Below are 20,908 nucleotides of genomic sequence, written 5' to 3' on the forward strand. Positions count from 1 at the left end.
CGCAGTGGCCACAGAGAGTGAGAGGCTCGAGGGGAAAGGGAGAGGGCAGGGGAGAGGAAATCCAGGAGATCGCGCGGATTGGTCCTCTGCTCGGGGCGTGCGCTCCTGGGCGCCAAATGATTGGTGGCGGGAAATTAGCAGGTAAACCGGCCCCCGCCGCCTCGCCATTGGTCGGTGGACCCTTCAGCTGCCATATAATTGGCCCACGGGCCGCCGAGCCGCGCGCGGATTGGCCGGGGGTGGCCGCCGAGACCGGCTCCTTTCGGGCGCTCGGATTGGGTAGCGGGAAGAGGCAGGTATCCGGGCTCCGCGGCTCGTCCATTGGTGGGCGGGGAAGGGGGGTTGGGCACAGCGATTGGTGGGCGGGGGGCCGGGCCTGGGCCGGCGGGGAGCGGATTGGTCGGAAAGTAGGTTAGTGGTGCGACATTTAGGGAAGGCAGAAAGTAGGTCAGGGACGGAGGTGCCTGTTTACCCGCGCCGGACTCACCGCCGCCGCCGCCGCGGGATCCGAGTGCGGGCGCGGGCGCGGGCGCTCCCGGCGAGCCACGGTGAGTGTCGAGTCGGCGGCGGCCAGCGGCGCGGCCCCGGGCACCCCGTCGGGGCCGTTAGCACCCTCACAGGCGCGGCGCCCCGGCCGCTGCCCCGGGCGCAGCCCGGCCGCCGGGGAACCCTGCCCGACGTGCCCGCTGCCCGCCTTAAAGGGCCCGTGCCCACTCCCTGCCCCCACCCGGCCGCGGGGAGGCTGCGCCCCTTAAAGGCGCCGCGCCCGTCCGCCCCCATCCTCCTCGCGGGGGCTGGCGCTGCGGGCTAGGGCGGGCAGAGGTGCCGCAGGCGCCCTTAAAGGGACCGGAGAGTGTCCGCGGGAGTATCCACTTCTCCTTCGCGGGCATCGCTACCTGGCGGGGGAAGGAGACGGCCAGCTCCCTCTTAAAGGGACAGCTCTGTCCGTTGGGCGCAATGACTCGGCTGAGGGCGAGTCCTAGGTGTATTTCTGGGAGCTGCAGGGACCCCCGAGGGGACCATCCTTAGCAGCTGCGCCCCAAGGGCGTTGGGCGAACGATGCTGCGTCTGCCCTTCCTCCCCCTCTCCACTTCCCTTTGGCGAGCTTGTGAGGCTGGGTGGGGGTGGGGAGGGCGTCTCCGTCGGGCTTGGGGAGTCCGTGCCTGCCCGGCTCTTCGGCCCTGTCGCCGGGGCTGTCGCTGCACCGGGAATCCCCCGGCCCGGCATGGGGCCGGCCCCAGCCTGCGAACTTTCGTCGGGCCTGCGCCGCCGTCGGGGTCCTGAGCGGCCTCGGGAGGATCCCCGGTGGTCTGCGAGCAGGTGCGCGACCGCACGGGGATGTCGCCCGGCGCCCAGGTGCGGGCCAGCTGCCGGCCCTGGAGCTCCGCGGAGGGCGCAGCGAGGCTGCCTGAAGCTCGGGGTTTGACAGATGTCAGGGAAGAAAAAGGTTCCCGCTCGCGATTACCGGGCATGGGTAGCCCAGAGAGCTTCGGTTTGCTGGGAGGAAGAAGAGGAAGGTAGAAATTAACGCAGACCTTGTGGGGCGCGTGTCAGCCACCCCGAGGGGTCGCGAGAGCCGGCTGTGGGGCGCGCGCTGGTGCCGGACGGCGGGCGCAGGGGAAGGAAGGGCTGCCCTGGACACTGGCATCTGTTGTCAAGTTTGTGCTGGCCGGCGGGAGACCCGGCTGACACCCCTCTCCCCGCACCTCCTGTCCCTATTTCCTCCCCCGCCTCGGCCCCTTCCCGATCTCCTAGCGTTGTTCTGGCACTTAGGCGCTTGTGGTCTCTAACCCCGTCTTACATCGCTACTCCTCGGCAAGGAATTATTAGCCAAGTTTTCTCACCCAGCTTCCAGAAATCAGATTCGGTATTTATGAAGAAGCAATTGTTTACACTGCCCGTATGCCCGTATTTCTAGGATCTTCGTTTTCTAAAAATCCATAAAAGCTGCCCATTAGATGCATCTCATTTCCCACCACGCTTTCTTGTCATTTGTCCTTCTGACATGGGCTGCTGTTCCCCCCTTTAATCTATTTTTATATGACAACTATTATTTTAATTCTTCTGGTCCCGTTGATATCAGGATCTGTCAATTTGGGTTGGTGGAGTTTTTAATTAATGTGCCCGTTGAATCATGAGCTTAAAATAATCATTGCTGCTCCTGAGCAGTTTTGAATAATCTCATGCTCTCCGTGCTTGCAAGACTTTAAAAAAAAAAAAAATCACTGCTGTTAAATTTGATTTTCATATCAATGAAATTCCAAAATATATTTTAAAACACAAAATTTAATCTTTCAGTCCATGCTTTGTTACTGAGTTCACTTTATTGATAAGTCTTTAAAAACTGTTTGTTGAACATGTTAAGAAGGCTGGAAGTTTCCTGGGCAGGATTTGAAATTGCCTTGATCATCTGAAGCTGGATCTGTAGAGGCATTTTGGTTTTGATTGTAGAGGAAGTCAGTGAAAAATAACAATAAGTTAAAACTCTAGTTAAATTTGTATTTTACTCCAACCCCTGAAGTTTAAAAATGGGGAGAAAGGAGCAAGTGTGGTGGAAAAGCACTGACCTGGGAATGAAGAGGTAGACATACTGGTACTATCCCAGAATTGGGCTGTCATGGCTGCGCCACCTGGGGCAAGTCACCGAACCTTTCTGGATTCTGTTTGCCTCCGATGGAAATTAAGGCCATTGAACTAGGTGATCGCAAAGGTTCCTTTTGCTCTAAAGTTCAGTAAATCTCTAAATATTTAATACATGTGAATTCAGGTTGGTATTTACCTCCTGGCACCTCCAGAACATCTGAGCTGAAGCGCTATTTTCATAGGAAAGTTAAGCAGATCAACAGATGGTGTTTTAAAGGATCCATTTCAAATGATTTATAAAATGATGACTACTCATGAATTTGTCTGCTATTTGCAGAAGAGATTTTCAAGCCACAGGGTAGGAAAAGGAAGTGGCCATGTTTTCAGATTTATCTCCTTAAACCAATAATCTCTATGGAGTTTATATGCTAAAAGATGGACAAGCACTGTAGAAAGATGTTAACAAAACTGCATAAGAAAATGTAAAAACTAAATATTCAATATCTCTCTGGTGGATGGGTTGCCTTCTGTGAGCTTTCTTCTTTCTGTGATTTCATCATCAACTCTCACTGTGGTAGGAGAAAGTTGATATTAAAGAAACAGTTTCTGCTCCTTACAATATTATAATTACAGGCAATGATTTTAGTTAGCCCCATACTAAAGTAGGCACTTGTAAGGAAGTAAAAAAACCGCTTTCAAGACCTTGAGGTTTAGCTGGGAGCTCAGAGACACAGGCGTGTCTTTCTCTACAGTCCTTTCTCTCCTCATTGTCACCTTATTACAAGACTCAAACTTACCCCAAACACCCACCCTGTCTTTTCTCCTCCCTCTTGCAAAGTGAGACCTGCTGTGACTTAAACTCCCTCAGCATCTCTTCTTTCCCACCCAGAGTGTCTTGTCTCTTTCCCCAGTGTTCCCTCCTCTCCTCCCAGTTCAGAGGAAGTAAGCGGATCTCTCCTTTTTTTCCTCTACTTGGGTCCTCACCGTGGCAAGAGCCTGGGCTCTGGTGGCAGAAGGACTTGGATTCAGGCTGTGTGGCCTTGGACAAGTGCTTGGCTCGTCTGGCCTCAGGCTCCTCCTCTGGGTGCAATGGCAGTGCCTGCCTCATGCAGTCTGTGTGAGGATTAAGGGAGATTATGCATGTAAGGTGCCTGGCACACAGGAAGTCTTTCCTCAGTGCCAGCTGCCACTCTCTTCCACCTCTGCCAGGGTCCTGTCACCATAATATCCATTGTGCAGTTTGTCCTCAGCCTCCCCACCATGCCCCCAAAACTGTAGTCTTGATTTAGGAGAGGAAGGACAGAAGAGACAGAAACAGACTTGTAGTGAGCCTGCTGTGTGCCCGGCAGCTTACATGTGTGTACACTGGTGCTCTTGAGCTTGTGTGTCTCCTCCCTCCCTTCCCGCCAGCCTCACACAGGGAGCACCTCCTCCACTCTCACCTCCAGCTCCATCCTTAGCGCCTGCCCTCTGGCTTCTCTCCCTACCACCCTTCTTTATATTTCTTCTCAAAGTTTTCCCTAAAAACTTTAAGTCTTGAATTCCACAAGTCCATTCTTAACCGTAAGTGGTTGTTCTTGGCCCCTTTGTAGCTTTTACCTCACGTGTCCTTCCCCCTTGAAATCCCTTCTTCTCTCAGCCTTTGGGACACGCTGTTTTCTTGATTCTCTTCCTGCACCGCCCTAAAGGTAGGTGTCTGTCCCAGACTCCACTGTTCATACTGTCTCCCTTGGCCTGGGAACCATCTCTAGTCCTGCCCTGTCTCTCCGCGTTAGCTGCTAACAGATCCGTTGAGGACGTTGATGTCAGGCAGCCTGTAGCTAGCATTTGTGGCCTTGGAGTTGCAGGTTTGAAACTGTTTGCAAGCACTGTCCCATTGAACCCTCATAAAAGCCTGGAGCTTATATCACTTCATCCCCCAGGCTATCCTAAGAGGCAGTTAGGTTGGGTGCTTTAGAGCACAGATGTCACATCCTAAGTGTTCCCAACTAGCTTTATGACCATGGTCAAGTTGCCTTTGTTGTCTATATCTTAGTGTCCTCATCTGTGAAACTGGGATCATAGTCATCCCCACCTCAAAGAATTGTGGTGTGGATTAAATGAGTTAAAACTTTGGAAAAAGTGTGTCAGGCTGTTCATGGCACATGGTGAATGCCCACTGAATGTTGGCTGTCAGTCTTGCTGTTCCTTGTTGCCTTGCCCGGACTCCTCAGCCTGGTGTGTAGGGATTTCCACGTCCAGCCCGCCTGTCCACCAGACCTTGCTGTGTGCCTAGGCATGTCCAGTCAAGCTGAAGGGCTGCCTGTTCCCTGTACCACCCCCTATCCCCATCCATCTGCCCCAACCCCCATTCATCACATGTCCAAATCCTCCTCTGCTTTTAAGACCCAGCTCAGGGGCTTGGTCCTGCAGGAACTGTTTCTTCGTTTTGTTTTCCTTCCTCCCCACACCTGGCAGCAGTGTCCCCAGCTCTTGATATCACTCCAGTTCCCTTAGGTCCTGCTGCATTCCATATTGTGTTGGGCTGTTTCTGGGACTATCTCAGCTGCTCCTGGGAGGAGTTCATCTTGGTTTTCCCAAAATGACAGGCACAGGCAGCCTTTAGGACATGCTCATCCAATGCACGTGTCACTTGAAGATCTTGAGGAGCAGGAGGAGGAGATGGGGTGGGGTAGACACTCAGGGACTGAGCAGGTGGAGGGAGAGGGATGCACACAGTAGAGAGGTGGGGACATGAGATGAGGTGTGCAAAGGTCTGCCTGAAAGGAGGGTTTGAGTTGGGGACTTCACTTCAGGGGGAAATGAGATTGGATAAGTTTTGTCATCTTTGTTGCAGGGGATCTTTGATTGCTGGCATATAATGGAAAATGATTTTCACTTTAGAACGTGTTGTCCTTTTAAATAGTGTAAACTCACATTTATCCAGCCTGGTAAAGAAGGGGATGGATGGTCTGCCTAATTTAATATTCTGGTTAATGCTCTACCCACTGGGTTTTGCACATATACTGAGTAAAACATTTACATGTGGTTATTCCTTCAACTACTGTTTGAAATGTGTGACCTGGGCAAATTATTTAGCTTCTTTGAGTCTAATTTACTTCATCTGCAAAATAGAAATAATAATAATTATGGTACTAGCAGCTAAAACTTATTGAACACTTTCTGTGTGCCAGCGAATATGTGAGTCACCCTATACTTATTAACTTGTTTAGTCCTCCTAACAACCCCACAGGGGAGGTACTATTATTATGCTTACTTTATAAGTGAGGTGGTTCTGTAAACTGCCCAGGGTCACTCAGCTGGTATGGGGTGGATCAGGATTTGTGCCCAGTGGACTACAGAGCCTGTTTTCTAACGCTGTTGTAGATGGCACCTGGGAGGAACCCCTGTGTTAGGTCCTGTACATCATGTACCTGGTGTGTTGTTGACAAACATGGTGTGCATCTCCTTTAGAGCAGGGCTGAAGACCTCTGCAGTGGGACACGAGGCAGGAGTATACATCTGGGTATTACCCTAGTAGCAGTTACCAGGGTTTGTGAGCATTCCCTTCACGTCCTGTTGTGCATGGCTGTCTCTCTTGCTTTCTCCTGTCTACCTGCGGCATTGCTCTGACACAGGTCCCATGTGGCTAAGCCAGCTTCTCCCCAGGCAGCTCCTTGTGTGCGATGAACCTGTCAACATAACTCACTGCCTCCCACCCCCATCTAGCCATCTGCAGAGCTCCTCACTGGGGAGGGGACCTTTTCAAAAGTCTCTTACCTTCATCCTCCTCTCCCCAGTTCCTTACCCTAAAGACCAGTGTCCGCAGGCTTGGTGTATCCACAGTCTTGGTGTGTGTATATGTATATATTTTTAATGCCAGTTGTTCCCCGAATACATTTAGATAGTAAGGGACACATTGTTTTATGTCAAGAACCTGTTACATAAAAATGTGTTATATAATGTTCAAATATATACTGCATAGTGCAATTAGATACCACTTTTTTTTTGAAAGAATAAAATGATAATAAACACAGGCTATCCTGAATATAATTAATCTCAGATTTGAGAGACATGAAGGACATGCTCTGCCCTCAGAACCTTTGTTCTGAACTCTGTTATCCTCCGTGAGTGCTCCAAGAGCAGGATGGGGATGGGAAGTTGACCTGAATCTGCCATGGTGTGCTACTGTGAGATACTTTGGAAATTCTTTTTTGGGGTAAATGCCTTGACATGTTGCTCACTTGTGTCCCTCTCTTACCTAAGCAGAGAAAAGCAGCTCTTTTTGTCCCCTTGTGCTTAGACCACCCAGGCCACCTTCTGACCAGTTTTCTGCTCTGCTCTCTACTTACTTCAATTCTTCCCCCATGTCTGGCCAGCTTGGCCTTCGAAGAACAGCCGTGCTGCCAGTGGCATGCAGGTGATACCCTGTGTCCAGGCTTCCGGGCTCTCCAGAGCCTGACCCTGTTCCTCCTCACCAGCCCCACTGCCCCGCTTGGCCTCCATTCCTGTGCCTGAGGCTTAGTTCTCTCTTCTCTCCCCTGCACTCCTAGGCCACCCCACATCATACTCTCCTGCTCTGGATCTTTGTTCAGGTTGTTCCTTGACCTGAATGGCCTTTCTTCCTTGCCTCTGCCTGCCTTGAATCTTACTTCTTTGCAAAGCCTCCTCTGATGACATTTGCCCCCTTTGCATGCTGTCTGTCAATCTCTCTCTCTCACTTTTGATTGCCAGCCATTCATTCAGGAGCAATAATACTTCATGATTAGCAAACTACCATATCATACCTAATCAGAATGGCCACTTCTCTCATTTTTTAGTTGTTTCACGGTTAATTATCTTGTATTCACTTCCCACTCTTCAGTTGTACTCATTTACTCAATCAGTGAAGTTTATTGGATGCACAGCACTGTTCTGGGCACTGAGGATACAGCAGTGAACCAAACAGAGGCCCAGGAGGAGGAGACAGACAATAAACAATTAAACATGTTAACTCCTGGTAGTGGCAGGTGGTAGGAAAGCAATCAACTAGAGTAAAGCAGAGTGATGGGGTGTGGTGGGAAGGAGGTTGCGTTAGCTGGGTCATCAGGGGGGCCTTCTCCAAGGAGGTGACATTTGAGCTCAGCTTTAGGAAGATCTGGGGGAAGGAATCCCAGGAAGAGGGAACAGGAGGTGCAAAGGCCCTGAGGTTGGAAGGTGCTTGATGTTTTGAGGAAAGTAAAGGCGAATGTAACTGGATTAAGAATTCCTTGTGTAGAGATGGTTTCTCCCTCTTTTCTCTTCCCCATAACCCTGGGCCCACTAATAGAAAAGCCCTATAAATACTTGCATACAGAATTAGAGCATTTGTCCTTGATTATATATTGTATAAATAGAAATTTACCATACCCTGTCCAGAGGCTTTTAATAAAACATGTTTTATGTTGCATATAAACAAATTAAGGGTTTGAAGGGTTTTCTCATAAATGCACTCCTACCATGTGTCACCATTACTGTTTTAATTATGTTTAGTGCAGAGCTTTAGACCTCAGAATTCTGTTTTACATGCATATCCATCTTAAAAATAGGTTTTGTTCCAAAAGTTTATTTGTAAGGCAGTTGATGGAAACTTGGGATAGATTTTTCTTTAGAGAAAAAATGAGCTAAATAGTGATTTAGTTCTCAGGCAAGCCCACGAAAGCCATTTAGTGGTGACTGAAAACATGCTGTTTAGTACTATAGCATGATTAGCAGTCATTAAGCCTTCTCCTGCTAGACCCCTCCTCTATATGACATTAAAGGTCATTTGCTGTTAGCATTAATGAGACCCATTTACCTTAGTCACTTTTACTATTTTTCCAGTCTGTCCAAAAGTTTTATAAAAGGGATTTTACCTTTGTGCCTTTAAGATTTGGTTTCACGTGTTACAATGAGATAATATTGCAGAGAGTCAGGAAAGCCCTGGGCTGGGAGCTGGAGAGACCCGGGCTGTGATCTTGGCTTGACCACTGATTTGCTGAGTAACTTTGAGTAAGTTGCCCCCATTGAACTTTGATTTCTCAGGTTCTTCTTGGTTGCAGAATCCTTTTGTTTTCTCATCATGACAGGAAAACATACATATATTTCGTTGTTCAAACCTACCCTCAAATGGCTGCTCCCCAATTGCTTCTTGAAGAAGTAGATATGCAAATAAGGACTCAGGAAGTTCCCATGTGCAGTGCTCAACAGTCATGCTTTCAGTAGGAACCTTGATTTTGATCTGCTGTCTTTCTTGATGAGTTGAAAGAAATTTTGTCCTAGAACTTTTGGTCCAGATAAGATTTCTGTGTTCTTGGCCAACTTATCTTCCATATCATTATGTAAATTGTTTTTTCTTTTTAACTCTTGGGGATAAAAATGGTGACTATGGTTTGTTTACTTGTAAAATATACTTATAAGTACCCTTAGGGAATGGAATGAGTTTGCAGAAGAGAGCAGAGCTAAAAAAGTGTGGGATCAAAAACAATCTTAAATGTTAAATGCAAAGCTATTTTCAGTATCCTACTAGAAGAAAAAAATTTTTTTCAAGGTTTTAGAGGATAGGAAAGGTTTCTGCTCCAATGGAGAGAGAAGCCTAAGGTTTTGCAATGGTGAAATCTACCTGATCCCTTAACCAACTACCACCCCCCTCTTCCCACTTCTGAGTTTTGTTTTTGGCATCATGAGCCACATTTGCCATTTGAGAGGTTTGATATTTAAGTGACACTAGTGGCAGAGCTCAACTGGCAGTGTTCAAATGACTTGGGTGCAGAGTGCCATGCTGCAAGCTTCCCCAGTGCATTCTAGGGTGAGGGATGCCTCCCAGGGAGTGACAGAGCACTTTTAGCACTGCCTCTATTTGGTCAGTTGTGAATGTTATGTTCTATTTTTATTTATTTATTTATTTATTTATTTTACTTTAAGGCATAGCAAGGAATCGGTGCAAGAAGTCGTTGCTTTGTGGACTTCACTTTGGAGCTGGAATATGCACAGGAATGTCATCTGTTTTGTTCTCTGCTGTATCCCCAGCAACTAAGATAGTGTCTGTACAGAATAGTTACTCAGTAAATACTTATTTATTCACTCAATGAGTGAGTTCAGCTTTGGAAAGACCTCAAATTTCCTTCACTATCAGTATAGGTTCATGAGCTTGGTCTTGCAAGGTACTTTGGAGTTTAGGTTACTATTTCCTTTTGACATCTGTTTTTTTTTTATTCTTCAGATGGGGCAGATATCAGTATATTTTACGGATGATGAGGAGTTAATTGGCCATGGTTATCCCTGCCCTCTGGATGTTCATCTTTATGTTATCTTTAATTGGCTCCAAAGTACAACAAATCCATAGCTGAGCCACATCAACTAAAAGGAAACTTACTGCATATTTATTTGGTCATAGTACTGCACATTTATTTATTCAGTCAACAAATATCTGGGGGCTACATGCCAGGTACCATGCTAGACCCAGAGGAAGAGCGGAAATTGTTGTTGTGATCAACAAGTGCAGTTTCATCCACTTGTAAAGATAATCCAAAGCCACATCTAATGCCAGTGAAGTGGTCTAGACTATAAGTGCTACAGAAATTCAGTCTTGTGAGATCTTTGTGTCATAGAAGGAAGAAGGCTTCATAGAAGTGGTCAGGTTTAATCTAGACCTTTAAGTATGGGTAGGATTTAGGTTCACAAGGGTAGGACAGGTACCTCCAGGGGGTGGCTAGGTGGGAACATAGCACAATTCAAAGCACAGAGGTAGGAATGACCAGTTTGCATTCAGGGACACAGACTTGCCTAGAATGGAGGGTTCTTAAATAATGGTGGGAATTTAAGTTTGGGAGATCATTCAAGGCCCAAACCTGAAGTCATTTTTAGAGGTTCAGGAACCTTCCTAAGTGACATAGCTTATAAACAGTATATCCAGGCTTAAAAACAAGGCCATGGAGGCTCTTGACCACTGGACTCTGCTGTCTCCCAGCAGCCTCCACATGCAGGATTTGGGCTTCACTGGGGATTTTAGAATCATGAGCTGGAAGTGAGCAAGGCTCTACTTAGTCCATTCCTTCCTTGTACAGATGGGGAAGCTCAGCAAGGTTAAGGGACAAGTTAAAGTTTATCTTGGTAGGCAGAGACTGGTAGGCAGTGGAGAACCACTGGAATTATTTTTTCTGGGTTTGATTTTAGTGGCGTGAAATAGTTCTCCCTCAAGCATTAATCCAGTGTTAGTGTTCTAGCTGGATTGCAGCAAAGAGGGACTAAATGCAGCGGAGACCTGATAGGAAGCTACTAGATGCATGTAGGCAGAGGGGGAGAGGAAGCCAGAACTGGGAATTAATTGTCAATTATGTTAATCAGTACGGCTGTTATCAGTCACCCTTTAGATTTCTAGAGTGCGGTGAACATCTGCCTGTGTGAGTGGCTTTCAAGTCTGTGAATCTGCACTGTACTGTGACTGCAATACCTTAGTTAATGAATTCTCCAGAAGCACAGCACCATTAGGGAAATCAAATGTTTAAAAACGAATACCTATATTTTCTGGAAAATGCACCAGATTAGCAGTCAGATAACCTGCATTCTGGCTGCTTCCGATACTTAATCGCCATACAGCCTAAGCCAAATCACTTAAGGTCTCGAACTGAGCCCGATTCCTTATCTGCCGAACAGGTTTCACAATTCTTGTCCAGCCCCTTACAGTATGGGTCTGATGCTTGAGTGAGATAAGGAAAGAATAGGAGTTTAGAAGCTGTAAAGTTGCTTCCTGGCTGCAGGGAGCAGCAGTGCAGTTTTAATAGTGAAAGTGTTCTGGCCTTTACAGGGAAAACCTGGGAAGGCCAGAAGGAAGTTCCCCTACCTCCAGGGCATGTTCAGGAATGTGGCGCTGTCCACCAGGTGGGTGCTGACGAACACCACTTTGTTGGATAGGCCATGTTTTAAAGATGATTATGCATTTCACCCCCAGAGATGGGGTGCCATAAGCCTGGGCATGGATGGAAGAGTTAGGCACAGATATCCATGTGAATAGATTCTTCTTTGTGAACACCTCTTGGGATAGTGACGGGCAGCTGGGAACCAGAAAAACAAGTGTCAGAATCTAGCCACCTGGCCAGTTGGGCATTCTTGGTTGTTTCGCCTGTCTTGAGGCATTAGGCAGAAATCCAGAGGAAGCTTGATTAGCCTGGGTGAGCCAGCATGCTGTCCAGGTAATACCTGGTTACAAAGCAAAACCTTGATTGGAGATCTGTCCAATCTCAATTGTCAACACTACAAATGCATTTGTTATTATTAATAGCAGTATCTAACCTTTGACTATTTACCATAAGCCAAGAACTGTGCTTAGAGCTTGCATCCCTTTTCTCACTTAATCTTCACAGTTATCTCTGTGGGATGGGTAGTGTCAGTCCCATTTTCCAGTTAGGGAGACTGAAATTCAGAGGTCCCTCAGATGATACATGCTAAGTGGAAAAGCTGTGATTCAAACTCAGGCCAGTCTCATTCCAGAGCCTGCATGCTTAACGGCTGTAATCTTCTTCTTCTATTTTCCTGGCACCCCAAAATGCTTCCTGTCTCTGGTCTGAGGTTTCTGACCACACAGTGGGTCTTTGGAACATGTTTTTGGTTGATAGATGTGTGGCCACACAGGGGCCTCAGCACAGTGCAGCTCTCTTTCCTTCATAGCCGTGACTGACATCCTGCCAGTTACCCTCTGGCTGGTGAGCACATGGATGCCAGCGATGACTGCAGCAGAAAGACCAGCTTTTGCCAACTGATGCATGTGGGGGAATTTTAAGGGCAGCAAAAGAGATTGCTGTAGGTCAGTTTTTCAAAGAGTGGCTGGGTAGCTTGTAGTCTGCTTAAAGTTTTCATGAAGGTCAAAACCACCCCACAAATGCCTTTCCAAATGCTGTGATCCTGATAACAGTACCATTTAATATTCCTGTGCGACTTACAAGTAGTTTTTACATACAGTGTCTTGTTTAGCTTCACCACAACCCTACGAGGCAAGTATTATAAAATCTCCTGTGGACTGGGAAGTCACCTAGAGGGTTTAAGCAACAGTCCAGGCTCCCACAGCTGGTCAGTGGCAGAGCCAGGACTTAAATATTGCTTTGCTAGCTTTAATTTCTACTCTCTACTCAAGTTTCCTCTTTGTTTTCTTTATTGAAAATGTCCTTAAATGTTCTGATTTCCTGTATTTAGAAGTCAACAGGAATTATTAAAGTGATCTACTTTGTGCTGTGTACTATTACTGAATCAGAATAAATAAAAGGTCACGTGACTGATTGTTGTGTTGGGTTCAATTGATTTGCACCTACTTGTATGGTACAGAATACACACATACCTTTTGTGATCTATTATTGACCCAGCAGCCCTTCTGGCTTTAAAAGTCCCAAGGCTAATGAGATGATAAAATGAGGAGTTTATATAATTTCTTTAAAAAGTTGACCATCGAGTTCTTGGTCAGGAACACAGCTCCAATTATAACACTGTTTCCATGGAGACATTAGCCTTGGTTTGCATCATTTCAGCTTTTGGTGCTTTTTCTAGGAATGGAGTTAACTTCGGAAAGAGACAGGACTGGTTGTGGTTGTCACTTAGAGCTCCCTTCTCCACTGTTTCTGCAGGAGGCTGATTTGCCGTTCTGGGTCCTCTCAGTTTTTCCTGTGACCTGAACATAAATCGTCTTTGAGGTCCTGGTGAATTTCATTTTCTAAAAGTTTTCCATGTAATAAAACTGAATGGAACACTTTCTTACGTAGTTTTGAACATCCCCTTTAAAGTATTTAATTGGTGGCAAGGGGCTTTGCTAGAAGAATACAAGTAGAACTGGTCACATTCAAGCTTATTGTATTGTATTAATTTGGATACGGGACAAGTTCCTCTGTTAAAGAGACCCACAGACACAATGGCTGAAACCAGGTGGAAGTTGATTTCCCTCTCATGCAGCAGTCCAGGGTAGGTAGTGGTCCAGGCCTAGTATCTTCAACATGTGGTTTCTGTTTCATGGTTGTAGGTGAAAACTTATCTCCCAGGGGAAAGAACCAAGGGAGCACACAGCCAGTCATTTTAAGGGGAAGATCTGGAAGTGGCATGTTCTCTTTTGCTGATGACCAGAACTTAGTCATATGGCTACATATAGCTGTGAAGGAAGCTGGGAAATATCTTTAGTTGGGAGGCCATGAGTCCAGCAAAATCTGTTTTTAATGCCATGAATCCAGCAAAATCCAGCCTGCTGCATGTGGGGGTGAAGGGAGGGATACACAGGGTTTGCAGCTGGTGCCAGGAGAGCTGGGAAGGTGCCTGAGTCAAGAATCAGAATCTAGGCCTGCAGTCCCCAACCCCCAGGCTGTGGACCCATACCGATACATGGCCTGTTAGGAACCAGGCTGCACAGCAGGAGGTGAGCAGTGTGTGAGCAAGCAAAGATTCATCTGTATTTACAGCTGCTCCCCATTGTTCGCATCACCACCTGAGCTCCGCCTCCTGTCAGATCAGCTGCAGCATTAGATTCTCACAGGAGCTCAAACCCTACTGTAAACTGCACATGCGAGGGATCTAGGTTGCCTGCTCCTTATGCGAATGTAATGTGCTTGAATCATCCCAAAACCATTCCACCCCCAATCTGTGGAAAAAATGTCTTCCGTGAAACTGGTCCCTGGTGCCAAAAAGGTTGGGGACCACTGATCTAGGCAGGCACACAGAAACCAGGGCATGTGCAGCCATCTAGAGGTCAGGGAAGCTCATTGCTTGGAAATTAAGAGCTGGGGGCACCCAGATGCTAAAGGGAAGGAATATGAATCACCCAAGAGAATTAGGTTGTCAATAAGAGGAAATTCACCAATGTGAGTGGTTTCGTAGAAAGAGCACTGGACTAGGAGTCAGAAGACCTAAGTTTGAGTCCAGCCCTGTTTTCCATGGGCTGTACATGCTACAGTTACTTAAGGAAATATGTTGTCTGTATTATTTACCCCGTGTGCCCAGCACCCAGTCTAGTGCCTGCCATGGGCATATTTGTTGAATGAAGTGTGAAATACTACAAGAGTTGGGGGAAAATGCACTGTACCAGGGAGATCTTGACCCTGGGTAGTCTTCTCTGCCAGGCAGAAGGGATCATCAGTTCTCCACTGGCCAAGGCCTTGGGCCTACTGCAAAACCAGGTACCCAGTGAGGACCTGGGAAGACATCAGGGCAGCTCCCAACTGGGTGGCACTTGACACATAATATGTCCTTGGCAAGGCCATTTGCTCACTCCACTGTGTGGGTGACAGAATATGACAGAACTGGAGATATGACCCATAAATGTGAACTAATCATTATTAAATGATTTGGTCCACCTGCAGATTAGAAGATGAAGCCTTCCCAAGGCTACCAAAACTTGATTTCTTGCTTCAAAATAATAAGATGCAGTTACAAAATTCTTCTGTTGATTTGAAAAAAAAATGTGTGGCTTGTGGAAAACAAAACATAGTTTTTGAAAATGTAATATTGGTAAGAAGATACAAAAAAGCTAATGTCCCTATCTTATGGGCTATTTCTATCCTAGCAATAGTGTTTTTTTTTTTTTTTTTTCTTTTGGTGGGGAAATGGAGGCTCAGTGGAATATTCAGTTTTGTTATTTTTTTAGCTTCATGAAGGGTTTATAGTATTCATTTTGTTATTTAATTTGTCTGTTCACTAAGGGTGAACTTCTTTCTTAGAACTCTATGGAGTATTTTTAGATAGACTTTACTGGAAAAAACCAGGAATTGAAATTATATTCACAGTATGCTCTCAACTCTTTTAAAATCTCATGTTTAGAAAGACAGAAATGCACCAAAATATTAACAGTGGTTCTCAACTTCTGGAATTAGAGGTGATTTTTATTCTCATCTCCTTCTCTGTGGTTTCCTATTTTTCAACAATGAGCATATATTACTTTGATAATCATAAAAGGTCAGTTAAAAATTAGTTCTGCAAATTAACACTCTCAAACCAAATCAAGAATTTTGATTTTTGGCAACATGGCTTGGGCTATAAACTCTCATGCTATCTCAGACCTACCCAGATTCTTTTCTGACTGAGGCATTGAGGAACTTGTTATAGAGAAGATGCCTTCCTTCTGGAAATCAACTAACAAGCTAAGGACTTCTATTAATAATACGTTATGAAAGATGTCCCGAGTAACTTCCTGCCTGCAGTTTGGCTAGCATTTATTAGTTACTTAAGGAAATGGGTTTTGCAGGTTCTCTATTCACTGTGTCACCATTTCTTCCTTTATCTTCTACTCATGTATACCTCAGGTGCCCCTGACTCTCTTGTCCTGGAATTGGGTGGCCCTGTCCTTGGTTCTCTCAGGCCCCTTCCATTTTTAATGTTCTCTGTTCATGTTCACAACTTTGTTGATTTGGCTGTAGCTCCTTCCCACTCACATTGTTCTAGACTGAAGAGAGTGCATTGTCCTTTTCCCCGGGCAGCTTCCCCTTCCTCTTTGTCACTGCACTGCAGCCTGAGCAGCGCTTCTGGGCTGGGTGAAGAGAAGGGGTCAGGACTGCAGGGGAGGGGTGGGAGTGCTGAGCTGGCCGCAAAACCCTGGGGAAGGCTTTGGGCCCTCCATCCGGCACTCGGCCCACACCTGGCAGGGCTGGCTCAGGTGTGGCTCTTGAAGATGACTCCTTGGTGTTTGAAGCCAGACAGTTCCCAAGCCATTCATTCATCTGTTGAGATCCTGCAATGTGACAGCCACTGTTTTAGCTGCTGGCTGGGGGTACAGTGATGAGTGAGGCAGACCTGGTCTCGGCTGTTACGGAACTTTCATTCTAGTAGGAGAGAGAGGCAGCTGACAGGGAAATCAATGAAGAAGATAATTGCAGGTTGTAAGAACAGCCCCAGAGGAGGTTACACGTGCCTGCCTGCATGTAACGGAGGGCCAGAGCTGATACAGGAGCCCAGGTCTCTGATCCCAAGGCTTGGCTCCTTCTGTGTCTCCTGGGCTTTCTGATGGGGAGGGATGAGATCGAGGAGACCCCTTGAGAGGGCTGAGCTTCCCCCATTCAGTCAGCCTGGGCCAGCCCAGGCCTTCTGGTGGAGAAAGCAAAAGCTGAGGGCATGAGCTAGGGGCTGGCTCCCTTGGTCACTCCAGTTGCCCATCCCTGGACCACCCCAGGCAAACAGCCATCTTTTCTGAGGAGTGATGAGCCAATTTCCACTTGGGGGTCCAGATCTGTGCATGCTGCAGCTTTGTCTGAGGGTGAACTTATATTTTCTTTCCTGTTATTTTCAACTTTTAATGAGGTCCAGAATCTCAGTGTCCCTCCAGCTAGGACACTGGACTGGTATTTTCAGGGAACTATTTTTAATTAACTCTCCCTTGCCTCCTGTCACCCAGCCACCCCACCCTCCCCCCGGCCCCCTCCCTTTCCTGGTGGCTCATTCTGGCCTTTGCATGCAATAAGAATATTCTGCCTTGCTGCTGCTCTTTCTGAGGCTCTCGACCGCCAACGCTCACAGGACCTTTCTGCATCACTGCCTGCTTGGCTTTGGACCACCCAGAAAAGCCTGGTGTTGGGCAAACTGGAGTGATTCCCCTGAGCACCCTTGTTGAGTCTTCCTTTATACTGCCCTGTCAGGTCTGGAGGCTTGGCCATTTGTCCTGCTCTTTTGTCCCCTCTTTCTGGGAACCCTCAGGACACTCAACTCCACAGAGACGCATTGTCCTTCCTCTTGCAGACATAATGATGGTGCTTTTCTAGCCTTTTCCCCATCTTCCTTTCAAAACACACAGCCTTTGAAGCTTATCTCATACCTGCCTGATGCAGTATGGAAAATTTTCAAGTTCTTTCCTTCCTAAAGGGGTAAGGGAATCACCTGGCTTTCAGAGCCTTCCTCTCCCACCCACAGACTGTGACTTTTAGCTAGAGAATAAGTCATTGTGCAGTGATCGTTAATGCCCCTGCCAGACCCGCTAGGAATACTCTTTGTTACTAAATGCAGTTTTCTCAGGAGCAGGTAGCTCGTTACTATCCTCATTCTTTTGGTTGCTGTTTCCTTCCTTTCAAAATGTATCCACATATGTACATGTATATGTGTGTATGTTTGTATATTTCCCTTGACCCACGACCTGGATTTAAACCCTGGGGGTAATAGTGATCCTTTGGGAAATGTATACTTTTTGTTCCAAATATTTCACTAGCTCAAATCTATGAAGTATTGTTTTAGCCTCAGTGTCACGGTTTTCCCCAGTTTCCAAGGTAACTTTGGGGTTCCCCATATCCAGCATGAAGAGAAGGTAGGGCCATTGGGTCTGCCCTTTAAGTTCACAGCCAAGCTCAGGGAGACTTCCTGCCTCGAGCTGTGGCTCTGTGGCCTTCGGCAGCTGTCATACCATCTTTGTCACTGTGATGATGTGGTCAGGCGCGGTGGGGCCCCGGTGCTGCCTGGCCACGGGGAGCCATGGCTCCCATTCCGAGAGTGCCCCTTGCAGTCTTTGTAGCCCAGGCACGTCTGCAGACCTTCTTTTACTTGGCCACAACGTGGTGAAGTACGTCCAGTTTGTTCTGGAGTAAGCAATTTTGCTTAAAAAAACAAGTTTAATTCATAAGTTGCCCCTTAGTTCGTTTGAATGGCTCCCCTCTCTCTCTTCATGCGTTTTGACTGGTTAACACGGTGGCCTGGCCTTGGCTTGAGTGGGCCACACCTGGCTGCCAGGCCCCCTGCACCCCTCAGCATGGAGTTGCCTCCCTTTGCCAAGGAGGAAAGGAAGAAGCTGTCCTTTCCTCAGTTTTGAGACAAGACAAACCTGAATAAGGCTGTCGGGATGAGAGAGTTTTCCATTCATTCAGCTTTAATTGAAGCTACTGTGTGCCTGGCATGATGGGAAGCCACTGGAGTGCTGAGAGCAAGAGAAGAATAACTGGTTTGTGTTCGTAAGGGTTCTTTTGGCTGCCTGTGGGTTGACATGGGGGGTGTAAGAGCGCAGCAGGGAGACGGGTTAGGAGCCAGTCTCTCTGGTCCAGGGAGCAATGCCGGCTTGGATGCTGTGGGCGGGTGTTGGTGTGAGGGTGGCCAGGGCACAGACAGGCCTTTGCTGGCTGCCCTTGCCACATGTCCCCAGGCCCTAACCTCCCCAAACCATGAGCCTGCCCTTCCCCAAGTGTGCCAGGCCTTGCCAAGCTCCTACTCCATGGCTGATGCTGTTCATTCCACCTGGAATGCACTCTTCCCCCAGCTTCCCGATCCTGGCAGCTCTGCCACTGACTAGCCCAGTGGCCTTGGGCAAGTTTCCAGATCTCTCTTGAGCCTTAATCTTTTCATCTGTGAATGAGTACTCATGGAATATACCCTGTGGGACTGTGGGGATAAGACAATGTATAGTTGAGTGTAGTGATCGTGGTAGCCTCCAAAGCAGTCTCCTGCTTCCAGCCTTGTCCTGCTACTGTTCACTCTCCACGCAGCGATCCTGTGACTGGGAGTCAGATCAGGTCAGGCCTCTGCTCACAATCCTCTCCACAGTAGCTTCCTGTCCCACTCAGAGGAAAAGCCAATCTTAGCATGGTCCTTAAAGCTTCCCGGCACTTCCCTGACCTCATTTCCCACCCCAGGGCCAGAGTGTATGGTTGATCAGGCTGGGTTTTGCACAGCTCGTTGTGGTGTGCTTGAGTAGTGCCTTCAGCTTATGCAGTGCACAACTTGTGCAGCTGTACACGCTGGCCCTGCCCGCCCTTCTTCTTTTGCTCCGCTCTAGCCACATCAGAATCCTTGCTGTTCTTCAGACATGCCAGGCATGTTTCCTGTCTAGGCTCTTCCCACTGGCTGTTGCCTTTGCCTAGAGCATTCTTCCCTCAGATGTGTGTATGGCTAGCTTGCTCACCTTCTTCCGGTCTTTTCTCAAATGTCACCTGATTTAAAATTGTACCACCTGGCCCACTGTCCCCAAGACGTTCCCTCTTTCCCTTTTCTGCCTTGTTTTTTCTCTTAGCACTTATCACCATCTAACACATCATACATTTTACTTATTTGGTTTAATGTCCATCTTTTCTCCATAGAACATAAGCTCCATGCAGGCAGGCACCAGTGTACATTGTGTTCACTGCTCTATCCCCAGTGCCTAGAACAGTGCCTGGAGGTAGGGGCTGAATGAGTTTGTGTTAACGCAGGTGAAGTGTTGGGTCCAGTGGTTAGCACAGAGGAAGCACCCAATAAATGTTGGCTGCCAGTATTTTTATTGTTGTTAATTATCCTTCAAGGACTAGCTCGAATGTGGCTTTCTCTGAGCCCTTCCCCAACCCCTTCTCAGGTTGAATTAAATTACTGCCACCTCTGCTCTGTGTTCCTCTTCTCTTTGTGGCTCCTCTCTCAGCTTGGCATTTATCATGCTGCATTAGTGGGGCTTATCTCACACTTTTTCCTGTTTGAGTCTGAATTCCTGAAGGGCAAAGCCTGGCCTGTTCAGATTTGTATCTCGGGCGCCTTGCATCCCCAGTTGGCATGTAGCAGGAACTCAGGAAGGGCTTCCTGCCAGCAGCTGTGGCGGGTGGAAGGAGCTCTCTAATCCCTCAGGACCCTGACCAGGGTTCCTGGCTCCAGCATCACTGCCTAATGTTTGTACCCACTCCCAAGGGTCGTCAAGGGAGAGCATGACAACCACTTAAATGATAGCCTCTAGTGGTATATTAGAGCAGACTTGGGGAGAAGAGTCCCTTGGAGGACAGCATCTAGGTGACCTAACTGTTCCACATATGAGAATTTGCACTTTTGGCTACTTGGGCTCTGCGGGGTAGGGATCATTCAAGTGAGACAGTGTGCGTGAGACCCATGTGTTTGGAGGAGGCAGGGAGAAGGGCTGCAGGAGAAAAGGCCTGTAGGGACCTAGGGTGGTGGGGGGAGCATGATTCCTGGGGGTGGCAGAAGGAACGGGAAGGGTGAGTGGCTTGGGAGGCATGGTTAGGTAGGCAGTGTGGTCCGTCTGGGAGAGGACCTTAAATGCCAGGGCAGTGACTTTGACCTCTTGCATTTGACAGGGGTCCACACTGGGGATTTTGATGGGGTGGGGCTAGGAATCAGGGAGGACAGGGATGTGGGAAGGAGCTCTGCAGTCGTTTTCTCTTCCAGAGGCGGGGTTGTCTTGTGGGACCTGCATGTGGCATGCGGAGGCCATGCTCTCAGAAGACAGCAGAAGCACTCTCAGGGTGGTAGTTTGAGCTGAACTAACAAAGTGCAGGGGACTGAAGAGTTAGAGGCCTTGGCTAAGGCACTCAGTCTCTTGGGGGTTCAGTTTGTTTATCTGCCACGCTAGCAACGAAGAAGCTAAATCCCTCCTTCGTTGGGTCAGCATTAGCCTCAGAGACTTGGGGAGCTGGCTGTCAGGTGGGAGCCTGGTGGCCAC

At 47.7% G+C, this 20,908-nt stretch overlaps 1 protein-coding gene across 22 annotated transcripts in view; it reads left to right on the plus strand.

Annotated features, from left to right (window-relative positions):
- Positions 1-414: 414 nt before the first annotated feature.
- The window catches only part of BMAL1 (basic helix-loop-helix ARNT like 1), a 102,339-nt gene continuing 81,845 nt past the window's right edge, over positions 415-20,908 (plus strand). For 19 of the 22 annotated variants that reach the window (XR_011233674.1, XM_069469604.1, XM_069469586.1 and 16 more), the window contains exon 1: positions 415-548. The gene's annotated coding sequence lies outside the window, so the exon portion shown is untranslated. The remainder of the gene's footprint in view (positions 549-20,908) is intronic. The other 3 variants (XM_069469597.1, XM_069469591.1, XM_069469594.1) reach the window with 1 other exon arrangement.

This window comes from Eulemur rufifrons, chromosome 6 (genome assembly GCF_041146395.1).
Source record: "Eulemur rufifrons isolate Redbay chromosome 6, OSU_ERuf_1, whole genome shotgun sequence".
In the NCBI taxonomy this organism is placed as follows: domain Eukaryota; kingdom Metazoa; phylum Chordata; class Mammalia; order Primates; family Lemuridae; genus Eulemur; species Eulemur rufifrons.